General features: G+C 38.5%; 2 pseudogenes; both read left to right on the top strand.

Annotated features, from left to right (window-relative positions):
• The first annotated feature begins 1,052 nt into the window (after positions 1–1,052).
• The window catches only part of LOC122743051, a 208,844-nt pseudogene continuing 187,089 nt past the window's right edge, over positions 1,053–22,807 (top strand).
• LOC122739187 lies at positions 6,008–21,334 on the top strand (annotated as a pseudogene).

The following is a 22,807-nucleotide window of genomic DNA, read 5'->3' as shown; positions in this document are numbered from 1 at the left end:
GACAATTATGAGAATTTGGCATAGTGTCATCTATTAAAACATTGTTCTTAAGGTTATATCAGTCAACAAACATTTATTAAGCACCTACTATATGCCAGGCATTGGAAGTACAAAAGAGTTTGCCCTCTTGGGGCTCACAATCTAATAGGGGAGACAATAAGCAAACAAACACAGAGAAAAGCTATATATAGGATAAATAGGAAACAATTAACAGAGGGAAGACACTAGGATCAAGAGGGGTTATTTCATTCTTCTCATTTTATATTTAATGTAGTGTGCATAGAAACAATGCTAAGACAAGTCACTACACTCTTTTTCTTTTATGTAAAAAAAAATATTTTTGTAAAAGATAGGACTTTAATTAGGATTTAAAGGAAGCCAGGCAAGTCAGTAGGTGGATTTGAGGACAGAGGGCATTCCAGGCATATGGGTTGTTGTTAATGTTGTTTGTCTGTTTTCGAAAAGGACCGTGACATTGGGGTGAAGTCATGACTTGCACTGAATTAGATTTAAGTGAGGGAGGGCTGTGCAAGGTCACCAACCTCACTCTCCCCTCCAGAGCCATCTGGGTCCAGTGGCAAGATAGACATCAGGATGAGTCAGAAAAAATGCCCAGTGCCAGAAAAAGAGCATCTTGTTTAGGGAACAGCTAGGGGGCTAGTATGCCAGGATTTAAGATTACCTGGTGGAAGTAAACTGCCAAAAGGTTGAAAAGTAGGAAGGGGGTAAATTATGAATGACAAACCATTTTGTATTTGGTCCTGGAGGCAATAGGAATTCACTGGGGTTTATTGATTGGGTGGGGGGGGGTGTTATGGGGAGACCTACATTTTAGGAAGATCATTTTGATGGCTGAATTGAGGGTTGATTGGTGTGGGGAGACACGTGTGGCAGGCAGACTCACCAGCAAGATACTGCAGTGGTCCAGGTGTGAGGTAATGAAGTCTTGCATCAGAATAGTGGCAGTGTCAGAGGAGAGAATGAGGTGGAATGGAGAGATGTTGAGAAGGTGAAATTGACAGGTGTTGGCAACAGATTGGATACAGGGGGGTGTGAGATCGTGAGGCATGGAGAATGACATGTAGTTTGTGAGCCTGAGGAACTGAGAAGATGGTGTTGCCCTCTATAGAAAAAGGAAAGGTAAGAGGGATGAGAGGGCTTGGGGGAAAAGCTAATGAGTTATATGTATCAATGTCAGGTGGTTTTAGGAAATAATCCAACCTATAATAATGATCTGGTTCCGATAGTTTATAGGTTGTTTTCAAGAATAAGAAAAACAATAACGATGATAACTTTAAAGGCATTATGGTGTTGGAAGGTACTGGGGTACTGTGGAAAGAGAACTAGCCTGAGAATTAGAAGACCTAAGTTCAAGTCTCTGATTTGTCAAAAAAGATGACCTAAGTGAACTTGGATATATTGCTCTCTCTGGATCTCAGTTTCTTCATCTGTGATGAGGGAGTTAGACTAGGTGATGTCTGAGGCCCCTCCCTGCTCTGATATTCCACAACTTTGTGAATGTCTATGCTATTTTGTTTTGTTTTGTTTTGTTTGTTTGTTTTTTGCCACGCATATGTAGGAAATACAACAGCAGAGCACCTAAGTAAATACAAGCTCATCATGGGTTATTTATATGAATGAAAGCATTTTTACCTCGGCTCTTTCTCTTATTTTCCTGCTTCTTCTTCCTCTGCCCTAACATATTCTGTAAATTAAGGGCATTGTTCAGTTAACCATATTTTCTTGCTTTCAAGAAAAGGAAGCTGGAGAAATTGATTCAGCATCCAGCTTGCTGATTCAGCAAAAAAAACAAAAATTAAAAGGCAGCTCATCCTCAGGAGTTCCTTTTAAATGTTTCCCTTTAATGAGGTGACAAGTCACAGAGAGGCACAGGACCAACAGAGAGGTGAATGACTATGTAAATGAGCTCTCTTTTCCCCTCCAGCCCCCGACCCCCACCCAAGATAAAAATACCTAAGCTGGCAGAATTTTTATCTCTCCCTCCCTTTATGTGGGCCACTTAATTTTCTTTCCACATATACGTGCCTGTGTATGTATGTGCATGGACCCATGTGTAGTAGTGCCCGCTTCCCATAATCACCAAGACTTTTAATGTCCTGTGTATTCCTCCAAAATCATATTGCATTCCAATTATTTCAAGTTTTTCTGTCATTCACTTCGTCTTTTTTCCCCCCTCCCCTTCAGTGCTTTGAAAATAAGGCATCACATGAGAAGTTTTCAGGAAACGATCAGACCAAATAGGGCATTAAACAGAATGCATTATTGAAGGTTATTCTACTGCTTAGAGCATATTCACTCTCAAATGTGCTTTCACACATAAAACTGTAAAAAAAATAAATAAATAAGTAAAATAAAAGGTGAACCATAAAAAGCAGTACAGAATCATTATTTTTTCCAATATCCTGAGATGTGCACAGAGAAGGCTCAGCTTTTAATATTTCCAAAACAGAACACAACCATTGTGGGGTGTTTTTATAGCATGTTTTTAATGTGTGTAATCCATATGCCTTAGCTATATAAAAATGTGCATTTCTATTGTAGATCTAAGACAATTCTACATTTATCTTTTAAACTCTGATGCCAGAAGTTGTCTAATTCAATTGACTTCCATCATATTGAGTGTGGTGGTGGTGATGTTTATATTTTAATTAACAGCAACCACAATAAGATGCCTTTATCTTTGTGAAATGCAGCTTCTTTTAGGTTCTAGTTTCCCTTTTGATTCAGTGATTCTGGTGTCTGTGTCCCCTCCAAACATTCATGACAGTTTCATAGGACCTCAAACCAAAGAGGCATTCTTGAATTTTCAGTTTTCTTTGTCATTTACTCTAAAATGTGTAAGCCTTCCTTAACAACAGTCAAGTGTCCTCCTTGAGCCTAGCTTTTGCCAATTGTTTGTTACAGGGGAAATTAATTTGTGCATGTGCACATGTGTGTGGTATGTATGTATGTGTGTGTTAAGGTGTCAGTGTGTATCTAAACATCCAAAGCCTAAACTTCTGTGCCATAAGAATGGAAGCCACTCTCAGGAGTGCTCACAGAGCATGTAGGCAGGGCTCTCACTGGGAATGATTAATTGTCATTCTGAGAAGGGTCTTAGGACATGATGATTCTTTATAGGAAATTGAATTAAAATTTGACACTTCTACAATTTTTTCCTCTTTGTAGTGAAATTTTCATTTTTCATCTGTTGGCCAAATAATTCCAAGTGCAGTCATCTTGAAATTAATCTTGAATTAATTTTTAAATCTACTGTCTTCTAATATATAATTTACCATAAGAAAACCCAGAGCAGTCAATCTTTCATTAGACATGGGGTGAGAAAGGGTCAGCAGACACTCCTGCCGTACTAAAAATAAAGGCCCCACATCTGGTATGGGCTGATGTCTGGAATTGTAATGCAGAGACATCCACTTACTCGGCCTGCTGAAAACACAAACAGCAGAAAGGCTGCATGTTGAAACATGAACCAGTGTAAAAGGAACTTCAACCCAGAAACAGACTGTTTGTATATGTAGTCAGTCTATTAGCAAATGTGCAGGCCTGGAGTCTCTAAGAACTAGAGTTTCAAGTTGATCTGTCACACGTTTAACAAGCTGTTTGTAATGCAGTCCATTTCATGTAGAAAAAAAAGGGGCAGGGGGCAGGGAGGTGGAATCATTTCTTCAGATATAGGAAGGGTAGGTTACTTTTTATACAGACTTCACTCTGGTCTTGCACGTCTGCTGCACTAGAAGGGTCTGTCTCATAGTGGGGAACAGAAGAATTTGTTTTGAAGTTGCTTTTACTCTTGAGAGAAGTCTGAAAAGAAGTTTGAGGTAGTAATGGGGAAAGGAAGGAAAGCAACAACAATGCTCATTCTCTTTAATTCTAGAAATAGAAATCTGGTGTGGCAAGAATGAGGACCTGTTCGTTGCACATTTCCACAGCTAGTCCTAGGAGGAGCAAACCCAACATGTATGTGAAAGATGGCACGTAGGGCGCACATAAAGGGATATAAATACATAAAAATTATCACAGATTTAGGGCCAGAAAGAAACTTAGAAGTTTCCAATGCCAATTTTCCACATATGTTTTCTGGGGTGGTAGATAGTTCGGTCCTATGACTTCATCCATATAAAGAACTCCAAGGTATGTAAGCTTCCTCCATTGCTGCAGATGAGTCACTCATCTGCTGAATGACTCATCTGAATTTTATAGTTCTACAGACTCTTATGGGCCAACAAGGTTATGTGACTTGTGTCAGTATGTATGAAAAAGGGGGATTTGAAACCAAATTAGCCAGCTTTGAAGACAGAGGTTTTTAACCTTTTGTGTGTTATAGATCAAAGCTTCTTAAACTGAGGGTCATGACTCCATATAGCGTCGTGTAACTGAATGTAGGAGTAGTGAAAAATTTGGCAACAGTAAAAGATGATGTATGCCTATTTTATGTACCTATATACCGGGGGTTGCAAAAAAATTTCTTGGGTGAAAAGGGGTCATGAGTGAAAAAAGTTTAAGAAGCCCCGTTATGGATCACTTTGGTCATCTAGTGAACCTATGGCTGCCTTCTCAAAATAATACATAAAAATAAAATCCTATTACATTAAAAAAATGGACTGCAAAGGAAACCAATCATATTGATATATGGTTATCCAAATACTAAAAAAACAAAAAACAAAACCTTACACACCTCAGGTTAAGAATCTCTGTTCTTGGGGCAGCTAGGTGGTGCAGTAGATAAAGCACCAGTTCTGGATTCAGGACCTGAGTTCAAATCTGATCTCAGACACTTGACACTTAATAGTTCTTTGACTGTCAAGTCACTAAACCCTCATTGCCTCACCAAAAAAAAATCTCTGTTCTATGGTCTTATTTTTGAATGAAACCTAAAGAGGGGAAACTACTTCCTCAGAGTCACCCAGGTAAATTGTGAGTATTCTACCATTCTGAACATTCAAATTTTTGCATGAGGTTGACCACTGAATGTTTTGATTGTGGCATGTCTCAGGAATACCAGTTTTGTCACCTGTGATATAGGATATCCATATTTCACCTAGTCTAAACAGATCAAATGACTGGGACAAGCTGCTACTTCAACCTTTTGATGGATTTGTGACCTCAATGAGATGAATTGCAACCTATATTTCATGAACTCTCATCATGTGGTACTCTACCAAATATGCTAGGGACTTTCCTCAAAGATCTTCTCCTCCGTTGCTTTAGGGGGACACTCAACTTCAATTATTTGGCAATTTGGAGATTCCATGACTTGTGACAATACAATGTCATCATGAAACAAGGTAATAGTGATGTCAAAATCAAAGGATCAATTTCTGTAGAGACCATTTATTTATGATATATCAAAGGAAGCACGTGGTGAGGTAGAAAGAGTACAGGTTTGGAGTTGAGACTGACAATCAAATGTTGACTCTGACATTACTTCAATAGTTTTGAGACCACAGGCAAGGCATTTATCCACTTTAAAGTTCAGGTTTCTCACCTGTAAAGTGTGGCTAATAATACAGTTGTTCTCTCATAGGGCAATAATTAGACTAGTGTTAATAATATGAAGAGAAGCACGAGGAGGGAAGGGGAGGGGGAAGGAGAAAAAGGTTGTTATTCCTCCTTTGTTTTTAAAGAGGACCAAGGACATCACAGGTGATGTTTTGAATTGTGCATGGATTGGATTTAAGGAAGGCAGAATTGCATAAAGAAGTCAGCCTTCCTCTCTCTTCCAGAGTCATGGAAGTCCAGTGGCAAGACAAAAGTCAGGATAACTATCAATGGTCCAGGATGCAGTTTGACCAAGCTCTAAGCACTCCACAGCAGCTGCTTCAGCAGCCTTTGTGACCTTGGGACAAATTATTCTCATCTGTCTATTCCAGTGGGGAAAGTCTTCACATTCTTGGGGTAGACATTCCTTTAACTCACAAATGGGTTTGAGGCCCATTGGTTATCCTCAACCTTGTTTAGCCCATCTCCCTGAACAGTTGACAGGGCTATGGCCACTGCAGAAGCTACAGCCACAGGTGAGAGTTGGGTGAAGGTAGTAAAAGATGGATGAGCAACCCTGAAAAGGGCTCTGTAAGCCCTCACACCAGAAGTGATAGTCCTCCCTGAACACCTCCTTAGAAGGAAGAGAAAGAAAAAAAAGGAAAAGGAGGAGGAGAAAGAAAAGGAGGAGGAGGAGAGAACAAGCACTTATAATGTGCCAGACACAAGTAAACACTGAGAAGACATATGTAAACAAAAAGAAAGAAAATTCTTGGCTTCAGGGAGCTTACATTTTATTGGGGGTAGGGGGCAGGAACACAAGAAAGGAACAGAAAAGCTGGGAAAAGTGAGAAAGTATCCACACATAGGGAGTTCACTGAGAAAGAAATTCAGAGAATGGAATGAATGAGAGAACACTGGCTGACCTGGGCATTTCCTTATGGAGATTCTGGGTGGAACTAACCAGGTGTAAGAATGGGAAGCCAGAGAGAGATCTTAGAGAGTGAGAAGGCCCCTGAATTTTCACTGTGAGAAACCTGACATAACATGGTGGAGAAAGAAGTACTGAGAGTCATGATCTGGGAGAGGAATAGCTAGGGTTTTGGGGGTGCTTTAAAGCAATCAAAGCACATTAGATGTTATATCATTTGATCCTCAGAATAACCCTACCAGGTAGGTGATATTACCATTCCCATTATACAGGTGAGGAAACAGAGTAAGAGAATTTAAGTAAGTTGCCCAGGATCACATGGCTAATAAGTATCTGAAACAGGATTCAAAATCAGGTCTTCCTGATTCCAAATGGAATAAAGCCTTTTTTGTTAAGCTTATGGAAACATGAGTCATTATTAGCAAAGAAATACTCTTCCATTGCTGTAAGTCAATGCCTCTCTCTTGAGTTGGGAGGCAATGTAAAGGTAATCCAGTCCTACCCTCTTATTTTGCAAATGAGGAAACTGATGTCCAGGGAGGTTGAATCTCGGGACACAAAACCAGTAAGAGAGATGAGATTTCTAATTGCTTATCTGAGGCTCCTTCACCAGACTATTTTGCAGGAGAAACAAAGAACTAAGTTAAAGTTCGGCTTTTGTTTTGGGGGATTTTCTCCAATCCATGCCCACCTCCATCCCCTTTGTAACAGTAAGACTCTGAAATCCTACTAAAAGCAAGTAATTTGGAAAGCCTGGTATTAGAAGGTTAAAAAATATTCCAAACTATCTCACTCTGCTGGTAGGATTGGGAGTGAGACCATAGCACTTCACAAATTTCGGCTAGAGAGTAGGGAGAGGGGAAGGGAGAGGGAGGTAGTGTGTGGGAAAGCCCAATTTGTTTATCTAGACTCTTGGAGTGCTAGGAGGTTGGTTTCTGTTTGTGCTTGTGTTTGTGTTTTCCATGAGAGTTGTTGAACAAGGGTGCCTGGCCTGCACTTACTGGTATTTATCCCTCTGCCCATTATTGGTTTTCCTCAAAAGATACATTCAAAGTCAATATGAGATTTGGCTCTATTTACATTTAAAAAAAAAATCAGACAAGGCAAATAAACAGAGAAATATATGAAAGCCTATGAACTGACATAAAAAAGGATAGCACTAGCACAAAATACTTTATTAATCAATAAACATTTATTTGGCACCTATACTCCTGCTAAGTGCTAGAGTAATTCTAGTCATTTCAATCCTGTGTAGATGTTACAGCGAGGGAACTCTTAAAAAAAAAATCTTACATTTTTTTTCCTTTCAAATTATCTGAAAATATTGAAGGTGTTACAGGATTTAGAATAGGAAGGGATATCAGTTTAGCACATTCATTTTACAGATGAAGATAAGGAAGCCCAGAGTGATTTAGGTCATGGTGGGAGTGAGTGACAGAGCTTGAACACATTTTGGACATGAACACATTTCCCCTGTTTTTCCACTATAAAATAATCTGTTTTTTTTTTTTACAATAAACATTTTATTTAAAGTGTTGATTTCCAAATTCTATCCCCCCCCCTTTCTTACTCTTCTTCCCCCGCCCCCTTCCTGAGGCAGCAAGCTATCAGATATAGGTTAGGTGACAGAATCTTTCTTTCCTCCCTCTGCCTGTTCATAGGAAGATAACTCTTGAACTGGAAGGGACATTGGAGACCAGTTAGTTTGATCCCATCATTTACCAATAAGGAAACTGAGGGCCAAAGATGTGACATGACTTGTCCACTATTACATAACTAAAGCAGAGCTAAGATTTTAAACCAGTCCCTCTGACTCTAAATCCAGCATTCTCTCCATCATTCTATGAGGCCTCCTTTTAGAGCAGGGGTTCCCAATGTGGGTTGCATATACACCTTCAAGGGTACAGGAAGATTGTCCTGGGGTTATAGAGGATACTTGCTAAAAAGCTGTATTATCATATTGAAATATTCTAGAAGTAGTTGTGTTAGTGTAAAAAAAATATTGTGAATTGGACTGATAAATATTGAACAACTTTATGATATATCAAATGTACTGAATAAAGTTTTATGAAAATGATCTTTTAGGGGCAGCTGGGTGGTGCAGTGGATGGAGCACCAGCCTTGGAGTCAGGAGTACCTGAGTTTGGATCCGGCCTCGGACACTTGACACTTACTGGCTGTGTGACCCTGGGGAAGTCACTTGACCCCAGTTGCCTCACTTAAATAAAAATAAAAGAAAATGATCTTTTAAAAATTTCTTATATGCATGTTCATTCTAGACTCGGGAAACAATTTTCTTTCACATTGAAAAGGATATAAAGAAAAGTTCCATTGAAATCAAAGGGGCTAATATTAATTATAGTGATAGCAATGATAATAGAAACAGGGACCCTAAAAATTTGGAAACCCCACATAGTCTTTTTGTGTCTTGGATCCCTTGAGTATTCTGGGGAAGCCTATGACCCCCTTCTCAGAATAATTGCATAAAATGAATACATAGGACTACAAAAAAAAACTAATCATTCTGAAATATTTATTAATACATTTTTAAAGTTAATGGATCTTAGAGTGTGAGATGCTAAGAACAAGATAAAAGGGTTCTCTCTGTGTGTTTCTGTCTCTGTCTCTCTGTCTTCTCTCTCCCTACCCTGCTGAATGTAAACATGAATATACTTTAGTTTGTTTTGCTAATGGTATAGAAACAAGTCAGGTGTAATTCAGGACTGTTAAAAGCCGAGTCAGTAGGCTTTTAATTAATTTTCTTATCCTCTATAGCTGCACACCAAACATGAGAACATAAAACAGGAAGATGCGCAAGTGGTGATACATAGAAAAGGCAATTGAGTTGAGGGAAAATTACTCCTAAGTCAAGGCATTTGTCACGTCTCAGGTGAGTGAAAAGAATGCCTCTGTTTTCATGTATTATTTGATACATCGATGGCTGACATTTGGGAGTTGGCTCTGTTGGTGGATGGATGTGGTCATAAAGAGTATTTCAGCAAATACAGCTGAAAACTAAAAGTTAACCTTAGGCTGTGGGCACAGCTAATGGAAACCAGGCTCACCAGAAAAAAAGAAAAAAAAACAAAACAACTGCAGGGACACATGGTGCTGCCTTGATTATTTTAATGGAAGTTTTCCATTTCTAAGATCCATCAGAAAACTCCACCCAGCCCTGTGCCAGGGTAAATGAATCACAGAATTATATAATCATATAGTGGGAAGAGGTTGGAAAGGTCATTTAATTCAATCTCTATTTCAACTGCTTTACACCGTCCATAAGTGGTCATTCAGCCTCTACTTGAAGACTTCCAATAAAAAGAACTTCCTGAGCAGCAAACTCCACTTTTGCATAACTTTGATTGTTAGAGAGATTTTTCACCCCTCATCAAATTGAAATCTGTCTTCTTCTTACTTCTACCCATTGCTTCTATTTCTGTTCTCTAGTGCTAAACCAAGACAGGTGGTTCTAGTAGTATCTTTTTTTTTTTTTTTTAGTGAGGCAATTTGGGTTAAGTGACTTGCCCAGGGTCATGCAGCTAGTAAGTGTTAAGTGTCTGAGGCCGGATTTGAATTCAGGTAGCTCTATCCACTGCGCCACCTAGCTGCCCCTAGTAGTATCCTCTTTAAGGTTTATGATCAAGTCAAGTCAGGTCAGCAAGAATTTATTGAGCACCTACTGGGTACCAGGTACTAGGTTAAGACAACTTAGTTTAAAGCTGTAAAGGACTGTGGAGATGATGTACTCTGAGCCCACCACTGCATAGCTGAATAAATTGAGGTCCAGAAAAATGTGCTTATTTTAAAGCTATCAGGTAACAGTCAAGATTTGAACCCAGGTCCAGTGATTACAAATTGTGAAATTTTTCCAATGTATTTTTCTCTCTTTGATCTATCATCCCTAACTTTTGAAATCAGCTGATATTTAATCATATTCACTACATTAATAAGAATTATTTATATTTCATAACATTAATGAGATACTACTGAATCATAGAAATGTTATTGAGAGGTATCAGGGCATAGTGGATAGAATGCTGGTCATGGAGATAAGAAAAGTACAGAAGAACCTGGGCTTAAGTCCTGCTGCTAATATAGATTAGCTGTGCGGCCAGTGACAAATCATGTGACCTCTCTGTGACACTGCCCCACCTCCACCCCCACCCCCATAATTCAAAGTGTGTAGTGTTGAGCTAAAATTTACCTACATGGGGCCAACCATTCTGCATCTTCCTAGCTTTAAGGCCCTCCTAAAGTTATGCTGTACACATATTTTGTATTAACCTATGTGTGGACCTGTTTTGTTCCTTCCTCTGGTAGAAGCAAATTCCTTATTGGTGGGTAATATTTCTTTTTTGTCTATATATCTCTAGCATCTACCCTAGTGCCTGGCATGTAACAATAAGTGATTAAAAAAGGTTTATTTAATGAATCAATAAGCATTAAATGTTACTATATGCTATGAACTGGGCTAGATGCTGGGGATACAAAATATAAAGAAACAATAATCCTTATTCTCAAGAATCTTAAAATTCTAACAAATGAATATGAATGAATGAATGAGTTTACAAGTCATGGGTCTGCTTCAGTGGAGGCAGTTTAAACACTGGGAGTGGCCCACACCAGTGAAAATCACAGAACTAGACCCAAAAAATATCCAAATAATCCAATAAACAAATACTATCATCAATCATTCATATTAATAATGTGATGGCTTCTATTCATATCAATTAATAAGTGATCACATATATTTTTGAGAAGCAATGATTTCCAAATCCTTGTGATATTTGCTTTCATACAAAATTTTTTTCCCTGATTTTTCTTTTTTTCATACATATGCCACTCTTTTACTTTTCTTTCCTATTGCCAAGATTAAAATCTCACCCAGCCCTCACACTAGTTAAAGGGATTAGAGGCTAAGGAAAAATCAGGTCAGAGCCAAGACTAAAAACTCTGCTTCCTCTCTGTTTCCTCCTAAAACCACAGAGCTGGGAAAGGCAGCCAGGATAAAGCCAATGGGGTCTCCACTCCAGCAGGCCTGCTATTATTTTCACTCTGTTTCTTCATGGCCCTATGTTGGTTTGGTAAATAAACATCAAAATGTCAGCATCCCATTAACTTGCTGTCTCCATTTGATTTATCAGAGCCATAACGAGGCTGACAAGAGGATCTGAAACATTTTATTCCCTTTCACTGCTGGTTTCACAAAGTCCAGAAAGCAACTTCATCAAGTGGGGGAGACCTCAAAAGTCTGTGGCAGATCTGGCAATGGCGAGGGGATGGTTTAGATTAGATGACAAGCAGTTGCCTATAGTGAAATGACTGCTGCACTCACTCAGCAGAGCTGTCTGGGTTCATGTCCCAGACATGGTCTGAGTATCTCAGTGTGACCTTCAGTAAATCATTTAACTTCTCTGGGTCTGTTTCCTCATCTGTAGAATGGGCATAACAACATCTGCCCTGATTGTTTCCCACAATGTAAATAAAGATCAAATGGATAATAATAAGCTGGCCTGTATAGAATGCTCTAATGCTTTTGGTCACACGAGCCCTAAGATTAGCAGGGAGAATTAAACTTAGACCTGTCCTAACTACAAGTCAAGTCATTCATCCTTACACTATCTTAATGGGAATCTCAAGTATTGTTGCAGGCCATCAGTGAGCATTTATTATAGCATTTAATATTTAAATAGCAATATACATACATTACCTCATTTAAGCCTCATGAGTTTGCCCATTTCTACAGAATAGGAAATGAATATTAAATGATTAGTATTAGAGATGATACTGGAACCCAGTTTTTTCCTGAATTTTCTACTTGATGATGATGATGATGAAAATACTAATAGCTAGCACTTATATTGTGCTTTAAGGTTTCTGAAGTGCATTACAAATATTATCTCATTTTTTCCTTACGATAGCCCTGAGAGGTAGGTGCTAATAGATTGCTATTACACTGGCTAGTGCTGCACATGGAGAATGGATATGAATGTGCTTCAAAAATTATATAGTATTAGAGAAATATAAGGTATTTTTATCAGAAGGTCCTTTCCAGTTCTAAATTTGTAATCTATGGTTTTAAGATCCTATTGGTAATTTCTCTCCCATGAGACCCCTAATGCATTAAGCTATAAACTCCAGTCGTCTAATGGATATATGAGCTCATCAAAGTGGGCCCTCCCTCCCTGCAGTGATACGGACTGTGAACTATCCATGCCTGCCTATTTTATGTGACTCTCATCCATAGCCTACATAAATCTAATAGACAGGGTACACCCAACATCCTGAGGCCCTTTCTCACATTGTCTTGACATTATATGGAGACCAGTAGAACACACAAGCTACTCGTCAGTTATCAATTGCTAACACTGCATGAATGGCCTCTCTTTCCCCCCTAATTATATACTTCTTTACATGCTTTATACCATTTCTCCTGTATAATTCCTCTTTTGCAAAGTGGTGCAGTCTAAGCACAGTGGCTTTGTACCTTTCTGTTATCATTTCGGTGATAATTAGCTTCATTGGATTAGAAATTATAGTGCTATAAAGCACTATCTTGTGCCCAGGACAAATGCAGCAGGGAGAGAGGAATAATAGAAAGCCAGCCAGGATTGGATATAGCCATTCCAGGAAAATTGTGGGAGTAGGTAGGGACATGGGGAGGGAGTAGGAAAGGAGATGTGGTGATGGGAAGCAAGAGGGCTAAAATGATTGTGGTACTTCATGGCGCATAGTAGTGTTAGCAGGAAGACTTCTATAAGGATGAAGATGCCTTGGGGCAAAGCCTTGGTCATTTTGTTCTAGTTACTGCTCCATGTCTTCGTAAAAAATGCTCCATAAATATTCTACTCTATATCCTGGGGAATTTTTCTCGATCTCTTGATACTATGTAACTATCAGTGGGCCAGATGAACATCCATTATTCCCCACTGTCACTACATGACTGGCTCATCTCTCTTTCTGGGGATATATCTCTCTAAAGATATTGCAAATGTTTAGTGAATTGAATTGTATTCACTCTTAATAGGCTACTGCCCATTAAGGCCCACCATGTGCCTCTCCATTATCTTTTTTTTTTTTTGTGGGGCAATGAAGGTTAAGTGACTTGCCCAGGGTCACACAGCTAGTAACTGTCAAGTGCCTGAGGCCAGATTTGAACTCAGGTCCTCCTGAATCCAGGGCCAGTGCTTTATCTACTGCATCACCTAGCTGACCCCCCACCCCATTATCTTTTGAATGACCAACAATTTTAATATTTCAGAGGTATTCCTTGTTGCCATACAGCATCACTGAAAAACATATTGCTGTTAGAAAAGATGATCCTTTCAATTCAGGAATTCCTCTTACTTACCTGTGTATACTGGTTACAGGGGTTTCTTTTGTTTTTGTTTTTACAGTGGGGAGAAATGGTAAAGAGAGAAAATAGATTTTTGTTAATTGATAATAATAAAGTAAATTTTTTAAAAAGAGGCAAAAGATGAACTGTTATCATAGAAACTTTATATTAATTATGTGCTATTGTCCCTACTAAAAATTCTATTTTTAAATTGAAGTAACAATGCAAAACAATTTCTACACCAAAGAAAACATTAGTTAGCTGAAAGTAATACTTTAATGGGATAAATAAAAAAAGATTAAGAATACTTTAAGAGTGTTCATTTATATTTGCCACAACTATGGCTCAGAAATCAGTAAGGGACTAAGTTCTGTATTGCCTATTAGTCTATCCTACATTCTTGTTATATGAAATTGGTAAAGGACTATCCTCAAATGTATCTACTGAGTTTATCCAGTTCATTGGTTAAAAACTAACCAATGCTAAATGTGTGCCTTAGACTATCGGACCAAAGCTATAAAGGGTTTGAGAGGTCATTTATAGAAATCATCCTCATTTTACAAGGAAACTGAGGCCCAAATAGAATAAGCTACTTGCCTAAGGTCACATAGTCTGTGAGGAAACCAAACTAGGTGAAATCTCCGCACCAGTGAACACTATCAGTTCCACAAAGACATGATGGTTCTATTTTAGTTTGGGAAAGTACAATGGATCCGAGATCAAAAGACCAAGGTTTGGGTTTTGGCTCTGACCTTGACTACTTACATAACCTGGGAAAGTCACTTTCACATCTCTCTTCTTTAGTTGATAAAATGAGTCTGTTGGCCTAAATGATTGCCAAGTTCTCTTCTAGCTCAGAAATCCTTTGATTCAGAATAAGAAGATCTGGATTCAAATCTTGATCTAGCCACTTACTACTTATGTCCCCTGGGTCAAGTCACTTTGCTTTGTGAGCTTTGATTCCCTTGTGAAATGGGTTGGAATAAATAAATTCTATGCTTCCTTAAAGACCTACATTATATTATTCTATGATATCAAGGTCTTCAGTCAATGTCAGAAACTTAAAGCTGCCATAAATACTGCAAGTGAGCCCCTCAGTAGCAGTGTGAACTAGAGCCCATGTCCCACAGGTGCAGCCCAACTGCAGGGGAGCTGCCTCTCTGATCTGCAAGTGGATGTATGACAGTGGCTATAAAACCCAGCAGGAAGGACCCCTATATGCTTGCTATTCATGAGCTGGATGATTTCCAGGTTCATTAGAGAGTTATTTACAAAGCAATACCTCTGAATAAGACAGTACTAGGAAGCTCACGAAAATCTCTTCTGCATAGAAACTAGGCTCATTCTAGGTCTAGATGTATTCTGATTGTGTGTGTGTGTGTGAGAGAGAGAGAGAGAGAGAGAGAGAGAGAGAGAGAGAGAGAGAGAGAGAGAGAGAGAGAGAGAGAGAGAGAGAGAGAGAGAGAAATGGTGAGACAAAGATAAAGACAGAGAGACATAGACACAGACATGGAGCCAATGACAAAAAAAAGATATAGAGACAGAGAAAGACAAAGAGACAGAAATAGAGACAAGCAGGAAAACAGAATCAGACAGAGACAGAGAGATATACTAAGTCAAAGGCAAAGAGCAAATATTAGTTAATATTGTCTTGCTGTCCTGGAAGAGTAGCATTTCCTAGTATAAACCCATTGACCTCTATATACTGGATTGGGGGAAGAGGAAATTAAAAATGTAAGTCAAGATGGTCAAGGACAGAACAAAAATGGTTAATAATTATCATCTGTGGCCTAGGCTATCTTCTTCCCACAAGACTGGCCTTGGTTTTTGAGCCCAAGTGGACTTAGTTTTATCCCTAAGGAAGGCTGTTCCAAAGAAATGAGTCAAAAATCTCCTAACTGATCTCCCTATTTCATTTTGCTCACCACTTTTAGTTCCTCCATCACACTACTGCCAAAGTGATTTTCCTTAAGCTTTTCTAAATCTTCTCTCTCCTCAAGAATCCCTGGATCCCTTTTACCTAAGGCCCACACTTCTTACTTTTTTGAGAAAATTGAGGCCATGCCACATTGTTTGTCTTCTTCCCTCCCCTCACTTTAAGTTCCCTTTACATTATCCTCCCACACTTTCTTCCTTTTCCCCAGTCTCTGACAATAGGTTCATTCTTGCCAAAGCCAACCCTTCTACATATGCCCTTGATCCAATCTCCTCTATTTCTGTTCCTATAGTTGACTTCATCAGTTCCCAAGTATTTGATTTTCGTTTTTCTGTTGATGACTTACAGATCTATAAATACAGACCCAGTCTCTCTCCTAAGCTTCAGTATGACTTTGCCAGTTGCCTATTAGTTATTCCAAGCTGTATTTCCCTGTAGAAATCTCAAATAACATGTCTAAAGAAGAAATCATTATCTTTTCTATCAAACCCACTCCTTTTCCAAACTTCCCTATTTCTATGAAAAGTATCACCTTCTTCTATTCACCTAAGTTCATAACCTCAGGATTAACCTTAAATCTTCACTATCACTCCACATATCCAATCAGTTATCAAATCTGCCATTTCTATCATTACAACATCTTTCACATCTAACACCTCTCTCCACACAAAATTGTTATTTCGAGCTCTTATTATTTCTTACCTAGATTACTACAACATCCTCCTAAATGGTCTACTTGCCTCAAAAGTCTCTCCCTGTTCCCCCTAGGATTTATTTTCTATATAGTGTTGTCAAAATGATTTTTCCAAAGTATATACCTGACGATTTCATTCCTCTATTCAAAAACACTTCAATGGTTCCTTATCACCTCTAGTATAAAACAAAAATTCATCTGTTAGGTTTTTAAAGCCCTTCACAACCTTGTCTTAGCCATTCTAATGAGCTTTATCTTATATTACTGTCCTTCTCAAAGTCCACCATTCAGCCAAACTGTCAGTCTTTCTGTTATTCACAAAAAATACACCATTTCCTAACCCCATGCCTTTTCACTAGACATTCCCATATACCTGGAATTCGTTAATTCTTTCCCTCTGTTTCACAGAATTTGTCTCTTCCTTTAAGATGTAGCTCATGTATCTCCTTTCTGTGAAATCCTTCCTGATCCCAAACTATTGAACTATATTTTATTTTACTACTTTATATTTACTTTCTTTATACTTAACTCTGTATATATCTATATATGTACTTGTCTCCTCCATTAAAATAAAAGTTCCTTCCAAAGAGGGACTGTTTTATTCATTGTATTTTGATACTTACACAGTGACCACCCATAGTAGGTACTTAATAAAAATTTGATAATTTACTGATTTCTTGTACTTTCTGTCTCATTGACCTCCATCTCAAAGTTACCTAAAATCAAGTATAAGATAGATACTTATTTCCTCCACCACAAAACAATGCCTAAAACAAAAAGATAAATAAATATGTATTAACAAATTCTTAGAGATGAGAAAAAATAACTTATCACCTATCCAACTTGGTGGGAATTTTCAAAAAATAATTCCCATTTACCTCAGCTATATACTATGGGAAGACCTACCTAGAGATCTCCTGGCATGCTAGAGTATGTATGGCATGATGTTGCTAAGTCTTTTCAGCTGTGGCTTCCCCTTGGTTGTAAGTATTTTGTCTTCCATGAAGTTTTAGTTTAAATAATCTCCTGTTGGGCAACAAGCTCCTGACCCCTTAATTTTATGAAGCTACCACTGGCTAAAATGTTCATTTCTCAGGATTGTTATCCAATCACCTGGTCTCAGGGAAAGAAACTCAAACCAGAAGAGTTAGCCAAGTACTTGAAGTAGAAAGTCTGGTTCACCCAGTTGAGTACATGTTCTTTCTTCCATTTGCCATATGATTTCATTCAATCACCATTGCTACCGGAGGAGAAAGGGGAGAAAAGTCTTATTCCCTTTGTGGAAAGTCCAAGGGAGAGCTGGATTTAGCTGTGTCCCCATGAAGGGGCTTCCTTGAAAGAAAGCCAAAAGCTTTTCCTGGATTCTTCATTAATCATTTTTGGCACAGCCTCTAGTCATGGGGACTATACAAGTATCAACTATACACTTCTGGTCTCATATGTCTTTTAGTAAGTAGCCACAGCTTATGTCCAACCCTACATAGTCACATTGCATGAGTCCAACTACACAGGTAGTTCCCTAGTCCAGCAAATCAGGAGGTTTCTTTGGTGACCCCTTTGATTGAAACTCAAGGTAAATAAGGAATTGGTAAAAGAGCTCCTTGAATGCAAGGCAACTAGGTTACAGTGGATAGAGTGTTGGAGCTGAAGTCAGAAAAACCTGAATTGAAATCTGGTTGCAGACACTTGTTATCTGTGTGGTCCTGGGCAAGTCACTTAAGCTCTGTCTGCCTCAATTTTGTAAATATTATCAGTGCCTACCTTGCAGGGTTGTTGTGAAGAACTAATGTATTAACATTTGTAAAGTGCTTTGCAAATCTCTAAGTGCTATAATAATGCTAACTATTGTTATATCTATAATGAGGCCCTAGCACCAGATTTAGATAAACTACATCCTGAAAATATTAAATGACATGATGCTAGTGACAATTGAGAAATAGTGGATAACAGCAGAAGTACTACAAGAATAGAGAAAGACAAATATTTCAATTTTTAATATATAAAAGAGAATAGAACTCTAGGCTAGTCAGTTTGATTTGGATTCCTGGCAAAATTCTAGAATATATTAAAGAGATAGTTTGTAAACACTAAAAAAAGGAGGCAATGATGATAAAGGGCTAACATGGCATCCTCAAAAGCAGGTCATGATAAAATAATCTCATTTATTTTTAGACAGTTACAGAGCATAGACCGGGGAAATACTATAGCTATAATATAACTTGATTTCAACAAGGTATTTTATGAAAGGTTTCATTCTATGCTTGTGGACAAGATAGAGACATGAGGGTTAGATTGATAATAAGAGTTAGATAAATTCAGAAATGGCTGAATAACTGGAAACAAAAAGTAGGCCTGGGGGGGGGGAACTATGTCTATTTCTGAGGGTCACCCTAGCTAAGTGCAGACAGGAGATTAGATACTTAGTGATGAATTATTTAGCCTAGAGAGCCAATGAAAGAAAGACCATTGCAAAAGTCCACTCATTCTTGTGTATACTCCTTCCACTTCCATAGTGACAGGGGGGAAAAAAGGAAGTTGTTATCAAAAGTTAAAATTTTTTCAACTTTTGACAAATGTTACTATAACTAATGATACTCTAAATCTGAGATCCTTGTTGCACTCAGGAGTGGGGGGTGGTGGTTAATCCTCTGTACTAGAGTCAAGGACAAGCATGGAACAAACTCAAAATTCCAGAATCTGTCGATACTGGGTAAATCATGTCTTCACGATCACTTACAAGATCCTGATTTCTGAGGGGGACAAACACTAAGTACAACATTAATTAATGATCAGGAATCCCTGAAAAGATCAAAATGTATCATACACCAAAAATATTTATCATGAACACTAGATGATCTTTGTGCCCAATAAAACACTGGACATTTAAATGACATTTTTCAAAGTGCTTACTTTGGCAGGGAGGGTTATGCATGTGAGGCCTTAGCTAGTGTGGCTAAATTGAATTTTCTAAATATTTGGATGTAAATCACTGTAGTTATTACCCATACTTAACATTCAAATGTACAGAGCCAATGGCCGTCTGGAAGATTTCATTTTCTACAGAGTAATATTAATAATGTCATATTCTGTGGAAGCTGGACAGCCTCTTAAAATTTACAGTTGCTCCATTTGCTCTATAATTGAAAGGCTCAAATTACAAACCCCAAAACACTTTGCTTCAAGCACCAGAGGAATCTGCGTTCAGGTTGGTGATCAGACCACACTGAAAAAAGTGGATCACAGACATTTGAGCCCATTTTCAACTCTGTTCACTTTTCATGGACAATACTTTGAAAGTCTTGGTTTTCTTGCCCCAAATAGAAACCTTGGAAACCAGTCCTTAATTAATTTACTTTAAAGTCAGATGTCAAAAGTAATTCCCCTAAAAGTCTAGTAGAAAAAAGATTCCTCCATTTGGAATCAGTGGAGCTGTGGAAGTCAGATTCCAGTGCCTTAAACCTAAAAACACTATAGAAGGGAGGCTACAATTGAACAAACCAATATTCAACTCTGTGGAAATAAATGATTCCTCTTAAACAGTAGTTGAAATGAAGGGTTTGTTTTTTGTTAAATTTTTACTGCGGGGATAAAAGCCCTTTCCTTTCCTATTTCTTTCATGTGGTATTTCACCCCATGCTACCTCTGCCCTTCCCCCTCCCTCGGTGCATTCCTCTTGCCCCTCAATTTTACCCTAGGGATATCATCATGGAGGAGTTGGGTGGCACAGTGGATGGGGCATCTACCTTGGACTCAGGGGGACTCTGGATAGGACCCGGCCTCAGACACAAGACGGTCACCCACTGCACATCTGCAGGAATATCAAATTGACATATTTTTTTGATTAAACTTGGACAGACAGTCGGACTGCCTTTGATTCACCAGCACAATGAAAATACTAACTCTGAACAGCAATATAGTTGACTTAATCTGATTCCAGATACAATCTTCCAGAACTAAAAAACTGCAGAAGCTCACTGGATTACCATACCCAATCAACTTCTTAGAATACAGAATGATGGGAAAATCGTGTACACTTTACGGCTCACCATCAATGCGGAATGCCAGCTGCACCTCCATAACTTCCCAATGGATGAACATTCCTGCCCATTGATATTCTCCAGCTATGGTTACCCCAAGGAAGAAATGGTTTATAAATGGAGGAAAATTCAGTAGATGTTGCTGATCAGAAATCATGGCAACTTTATCAATTTGACTTCATGGGTCTCAGGAATATGACTGAAATTTTTAAAACTTCTGCAGGTGATTATGTAGTCATGAATATTTACTTTTATTTGAGCAAAAGAATGGGCTACTTTACTATTGAGAATACATTCCCTGTATACTAACAGTCGTTTTATCCTGGGTGTCCTTTTGGATTAAAAAAGATGCCACACTAGCAAGAACACCCTTGGGGATTACTACAGTACTGACTATGACAACGGTAAGTACCATAGCATGGAAGTCTTTACCTCCAGTGTCTTACATCACTGCCATGGACCTTTTTGTGACTGTGTGCTTTTTGTTTGTCTTCACGGCTGTGATGGAACATGTGACTCTTAACTACTATTCAAGCTGCCACAAACCAAACTGTGCCAAGAAGAAAAAGTTGTTAATGCACTCAGAGACAATTTAATGTGTCCATGAAAGAATATGCACACACACCCACAGCAACTATTCTGTCCTAGATATGAGACCACCTCCTACAGTGATCCCCCTGAATAATTCCATGTACTGGTAGGAATTTGAAGATACTTGCGTTTATGAGGTCTAGATGGCAAAGACTTCTTATGCTGCTTTGAAGAGTGCAAATCAGGCTCCTGGCAGAAAGGACAGATTCATATCGACATCTCAGAGTTGAACTCATATTTCCAGGTCTTTTTTCCATCCTCTTTCCTGCTCTTTAACCTGGTCTACTGGGTTGGATACCTCTATCTTTAAATATATAACAAGTAGTGGTGACGACTGGATGGTTTTCGCATTTTTTCTTTTCTTCAGCATTGGCAAATATTCAGAAGCAAAGGAGGACACTGGTCAGTTTCATCCCTAATTACAAAGAACTCATTATCTATGATTATTAAAGAACCTCACCAAAAAAAAAATTGCTGTGGGGAGAGAGGGTAACTAGTTGATTCTATTTCTTTTTTCTCTATGAAAAAAACTACTATTTTTATCCCAGAGAATCATCCATATTTATTTATCCTTTATACCTTATGTCCTCTCTGATGGAAGTAGTACTTCCACTATATTCCAGATTCCAACCCATCCATGACCTCTTATCCTCTACTGTTGTTGTTGAGTCATTTCCAACTCTTTGTGACCCCATTTGAGGCTTTCTTGACAAAGATACTGGAATTGTTTTTCCTTTTCTTCTCCAGTTCATTTTATAGATGAGGAAACTGAGGTAAACAGGGTAAAGTGACTTGCCTAGTGTTACACAGATAATAAGTGTCTGAGGCCAGATTTTAACTCATAAAGCTGAGTTTTTCTGACTTCAAGCCTAGCACTCTGTCCACTGCACCACCTAGCTGCCCCATGGACACCCACCAACTGCTCCATGAACTACTCTTGTCCATATCCTTCCCAAAGTTCTCTACCTTCTGTTTACTCACTTCTCAAGAGGCCTTCCTCAAGATCTCTTAAGATTTTATGGATACCAATGGCAACATGCAAGCTATCTACAAGTTTTCTTTCAGTCTTACCACCTGACCAGTCCCCTTTCTTTTCCAGTCATGCATCTCCCTGATGTTATTATTTATAGTGCTTCTGCTATGTAATTCTTTCTTGGTAATACATTGTAGTGGATTTATGCCCACACTGCCCCCCTTCATTACCCTTTGAGTGATATGAAACTATAATACTATAGAAAATGTGATATCCTAAAACTGATGGCTATACAGCATAAATTGAGGGATTACTGGTGTTAAACATATAAACCTTTCTTTCAAGAAGCTTAGGATCATCCCAAAGGCAAGCCAGCCTTCTCTCCTCCTTCCATTTAATTCTAGACCCCAGTACATTGTCTATCCATAGTCTCTATCCAAGATTCAATAAAAACATTTATTACGCATTCACTCTGGGCAAGATATTATACTAAGTGTTGAGGATGGGACAGCTAGGTAGAGCAGTGGATAGAGTCAGGAGACCCGAGTTTGAATCTGTCCTCAGAAATTTACTAGCTGTGTGACCCAGGTCAAGTCACTTAACTCTGATTACCTCCCCCAAAACAAACTAGTGCTAGGGATACAAAAATGAAAGTAGTCCCTGCCTTCAAGAAGCTTTTATTCTTCTGGGGAGGGAAATATGTAAAAAGATAAATAAGTGCAATAGAACTTGAGAAAGGAAAGACTACTAGTAACTAAGGGGCTGAACAAAGGTTTTACAAAGGAGGGGGTATTGGAGTTAAGCCTTGAA

Source organism: Dromiciops gliroides, chromosome 2 (assembly GCF_019393635.1).
Source record: "Dromiciops gliroides isolate mDroGli1 chromosome 2, mDroGli1.pri, whole genome shotgun sequence".
Lineage (NCBI taxonomy): Eukaryota > Metazoa > Chordata > Mammalia > Microbiotheria > Microbiotheriidae > Dromiciops > Dromiciops gliroides.
This window is presented reverse-complemented; position numbering and strand designations above follow the sequence as displayed.